General features: G+C 41.8%; 2 gene segments (V, D, J or C); both read left to right on the top strand.

Moving 5' to 3' along the window:
* Nucleotides 1–5,091, top strand: part of LOC102009145 — a 718,028-nt gene that overhangs the window by 133,853 nt on the left and 579,084 nt on the right.
* The window catches only part of LOC102014012, a 660,803-nt gene that overhangs the window by 80,184 nt on the left and 575,528 nt on the right, over nt 1–5,091 (top strand).

Consider the following 5,091-nt stretch of genomic DNA (forward strand, 5'->3'; position numbering starts at 1 on the left):
GGTAAATGATCACAACTAGAGACCATACTCATAAGTGAAATAAATCAGATCTGCATGTGCAAGCACCTCATTGTCTTACTAATGTAAAACCTGAAAGAGTTAATATAAACTAGGTGGTATGATAGACATTGTGAAATGATAGGAAAACACTCAAGGCTAAAGGGCAACTGGGATGTGGGGAAAAAAAAGGGAAAGAAGGAGAAATTTTGTATGTATGTATATACAGGATAGTTAACATAGTTGATCCACTGTCTTCTGAAAGAAACTGTCAGTGAGTCCTTGATTGATCGGTATTGCATGTCTCTATTTGTTTTCATGAGAAATCACTTTGAAGATATCAATATGTAATACAACAAGCATTGTAAATTTCCTACCACTTTGTAACTCTGTATTGTTGGTTCTGTTCTTTTGCTATTTTGTAAAATGTTGTCTGTCTGTTAATATTTTCCTCCTTTTATTTTTTTAAAATAAAAAAATATATATATACTTTCAAAGTATCATTTGCACACATATATTTTACCTCATCCTCATAAATAAAAAATGTATGATAATTACATATTTGTAGGAGACTGGACTGTGTGGTCAGCTGCAGAGACTGAGGACTTGTTGACATTTCCCAGGGACTTACCAGAGCGTGGATAGGGGCCCCTCCCTTGTTTATGTGCAGGAATGTTGCCACTCACAAAACATCTAGGGCAGAACAACACCAGCCAAAGTATAAAAAAACAAAATTATATCTCTGGGTGTAAAATTGTTATGTTCGTAGTTAATCATTTACACTTCTTGAACCTTGGATTGCATGATTGCTACACTGCCTGTTTTACAAATAAAAACAAGATTTTCTAGACTCCTGGGGCTCTTGCACTCTTGAGACTGGACCACTTTGGTCCCCTTTGATTGGAAATTTGTCTTTTTCGCTTTCGTTCCTCACCATGCCCCTTAGGTCAGTTTGCAGGGTGGTTGCTGCACACAGTGTTATTGATTAAATTTTCTTTTTCAAAATTCTTTTCTTAAACCACCAACCTGCAATGTTATTTTATCTGGTAATAAAGGCTTAGAAAAAATAATGCTGATTCAATGAAGCCCTAGATGTGAAAGCTTAGTTTTATAGAACTTTTGTCCTTCTTAGAAGAAATTGTGCCACAGACAACCTAGAATGAAGAAAAGCCATTTGAGGACACTGAGACATGTTGGGCATCTGTCAGCCCAGAAGTGAGGATCCAAGAGGAAGCGAACCTGCTGATACCTTGATCTTGGGCTTCCAGCCTCTAGAACTATGAGAAAATGAACTTCTGCTGCTGCAGTCATCTACTCTGTGATATTATTTTATGAGGTCTTCAGCAAACCTTAAAATGGGTTACAATTCTAATGTTTCATTATTACAATTACAATTAGTGTTACTGTTACTTCAAATGTAACCTCGTATGGGAGTTATCTTTAGTAAAAGTGAGAGTAACTGCAGACAGAGTCCTTTTTTCCTCTAGTAAAACCAGATGGCTCTTTTTACTCTGAACCTTAGATTTATTCACATCTTATCCTCACCTGTTACAGCTCCCTTTCCTAACCACCTCTAGATATCAAATCCAGGGTCCAGCCATAATATCACAAATCAGACACACAATTCAAAGTGTTCTTTGCAGAAACCAGCACTAGGCTCTGGTTTTCGAGGTTTCATCCGTCCCTGGATGACTGAATATTTTTCCTCCCACCAGATGGCAGTGTGGGTCTGTTGTCAAGATCCTGAACGATGTTGAGAAATGGCCCCCCGGCTCTGTGTGAGACATACACCTGCTCTGAAATCTTAGAACAGTCTTGGAGGTTTGTTCTATTACTTTAGAATTATTCTCATCCTCATTTCCAAAGTCCTTCACACGACAGACTTGCATTCACAATAATCTGAGCCCATGACCATTTCAACAACAGAACAGTCCATATTTCATAGTGTGCTTAATAAAAACTGCCCAGTCCTACAACAACCTTTATGACATATCCAATATATAGTAATGTCCCTACACAGCCTTCTGTTTGATCATGTGAGAGATCACCTCCTACCCTAACCTAGCTCAGCTGGGTTAAGAGACGGGTATTTCCACAAAGTGGACCAGTTTTGCTGGGATTGGGAATGCAGCCAGATGGAATTACAGACTAGGGCTGGGGTAAAGTGGGCTTTAAGTAATCTCCACTGGGCTTTAAAATAAGCATCTGAGACTACATGGAGGAAAGATGAATCCTATTCAATCCCATCATCTATCTTAAACTATATTTTCTTTCCTTATTTTCACTCATACTATATTTTCTGAAAATATATTTCTAAACTATAGATATCTGAAGAAAGGGAAAAGGCAGGATTGAAAAAGTTAAGTGGCAATTTCAAGACTTACTTGGTAATTATTTCCTGTATAGTGATAGTGGGTTCACCACCATGACTTTGCTATAAAGGACTTCATGAAGATGAACTCAAATATGGAACAAAAAGGAACAAAAATGAATTCTTTCTTAAGATTTTTAACTCTTCTACATTCTTATTTATCAGTTCTGACTTCTACAAGTAGATTGGTGGCTCACAATCACAGTAACTATAGTAAACCTCTTCCCCATGGGTGAGTTGCCAGGTATCTCCTGAGAGTAAACAGAGGCCCATGGGCCACACTCGGCATTAGTTGATAACAGAAGGTCTCCAGTAAAGAACCAAATACCCACTGACCAGGAGCCAGGTCTCTTGCTTCTCTGCTCTTCCCAGAGTCAAGTATGAGCTCTAGCCTGAGATGGCCAACTCATCAGTGTTTACACTGTAACAGTTTAAAGGCCCCACTAGGCTAAGATGAAATTGTGAAAAGTACCATGGACAGGTGCCAGAATTAGCTGATGTAGCCACTGCATCCCACTGTAAACCACCAGAGGAGAAAAATAATTGTGGAGATCACATGAAATTTCAGAAATGGAGAATGAGGAGTTTCAGCACAAACACTTGGGCCCCACTTACAGGCTGTGGCTCACGGGCTCAGGAAGGGTTGTATGAGTTCAGTGACAGCTCATGTCTGGCCATCAGGGAGAGGCAATGTGTATGAAACCAAATCCATGTAAATTGTCTCTCTTAGCCACCACCTTGTTAAACACTAGCATTGGTAATGAGAAGATTTGCATGGGGAGCTAGGCCCTGACCAGTAATACACTGGGAGGATAAAAGGCTCGGGGTCCCTGTCTCAGCTTGGGGCCTGAGGGACTCAGCACTGGGGCATCTCCACCATGGCCTGGGCTCATCTCCTCTTCACCATCGTCACTCTCTTCACAGGTCAGATATGAGAAATGGTCACTGCTTCTGCAGAGACTGCTGCTGCCCAAACCCAGACACCAGCCCTGTCCTTCCCCTATAACAATTCTGCTGTCTCCCAACTGGATTCTTAATGGAGATCTGTGTTTCCAGGGTCCCTCTCCCAGCCTGTGCTGACTCAGCTGCCCTCTGCATCCGCCTCCCTGGGACAGACGGTCAAACTCACCTGCACCCTCAGCAGTGGATACAGTTCTTACTGGGTGGAATGGTTCCAGCAGAGTCAGGGCAAAAGCCCTCGGTTTGTGATGCAAGTGGGTACTAGTGGAATTGTGGGGTCCAAGGGCGATGGAATCCCTGATCGATTCTCAGGATCAGGCTCTGGCTTGGATCGGTACCTGACTATCCAGAATGTCCAAGAAGAAGATGAAAATGTCTACCACTGTGGGACAGCACATGGCAGTGGGAGTAGCTATGTGTAGCCCACAGTGACACAGCCAGATGGGAAGTGAGACAAAAACTTCTGACTGATCTATCATGTGTTTATTTCTTCCCCATTGTCCTGACTCATAGTTCAGAGGGAGCTCCTGACCCTGCTTGAGAAATTCTTTCTTTCCAGATGTCTGGTCTAGCCTGAGAGTGACCTGACAGAGTCTTAGGCTGCCCACTACAAACAATGGACTCTCCATTGCTGGCGATAGCTGACCTCTGGTAAACAAGAAACAAAACAATTAAAAAATTTCGTGAAAGCCTAAGGTAGCCCTGCAGTCCCCTGATGCCAGCTCTTTGTACTAACCTGCTTGCCCTTACATCTTGAACTCAAACCTTTTTATCCAGATTTTTTTTGAGATTCCTTAAAATTGTACCCCCTACCTTAAAACCTATGTATGCTCAGTCCTCCCTTTAGCTATTTGCTGATATTCACTCAGAGGTCCACCTGCCTGTAGGAAGAGCAGTAAAATCTGATCTTCCCACAGTTTCAGTCTCAGGTTGTTCCTCAGACACTGTGATTACAGCAGATAATTTGTAACTTTAATTATATGGTCCCCTAGGTGCAAATATCTTCTCAGAATTATTTGATATTTTTGAGTTTGTGCATGGAAATATGTAGTTATTCTCACTCACCATTGTCCTGAAGGAATTTTATCTCATAGATGGTAGAGCTGTTCACATGTGCCTTCACAGTTTAATATGTGCCCCTGTCCTCACTCCCTTTTGTCTATATTTAACATTGTGAGTGTCTTAGTCATTAACTCCTTGTGGAGACAAAATATGTACACCCACAATTTAAAGAAAAGAGTTTATTTGGCTCACAGATTTTAGAGGAGTCACTCCATAACCAGCTGATTCCAAGGCAGGAAGGACATGATGGAAGGATCTGAGAGAGGAAAGATGCTCACCTCATGGAGGCCAGGAAGATAAGAGAGTGAAGAAAGAAGTTGTGGAGAAAGATACACCCTGCAAAGTCATGTCCCCAGGGACCTTCTTCTAACCAGGCTCCACACCTTAACAGCACACTCAGCAACTGAACTTATTCATCTACTAATACAGATGAATCCACTGCTAAGTATAGCAACCTCATGATCTAGTCTCCTTCTAAAGCCCCAGCTCTGAGTGCATGAGCAGTTGGAGGTATATTCCAGATCTAAACCACGTCAGTAATCTTTCCACAGAACGATAGCACTGGTCCCTTCCCTGAACTTGACCTTGAACCACAGGGTCAGGTGCACACACATGACCCATGTGAACTTCACCCAAATTTCTAGTTCACATCATCTCCATGTGCATAAATCTCTCAGTGTATGTGTGTGTGTGTGTGTGTG

The sequence above is a fragment of the Chinchilla lanigera genome, unplaced genomic scaffold, assembly GCF_000276665.1.
Source record: "Chinchilla lanigera isolate Chin_1 unplaced genomic scaffold, ChiLan1.0 scaffold00054, whole genome shotgun sequence".
NCBI classification, from domain to species: Eukaryota; Metazoa; Chordata; class Mammalia; order Rodentia; family Chinchillidae; genus Chinchilla; species Chinchilla lanigera.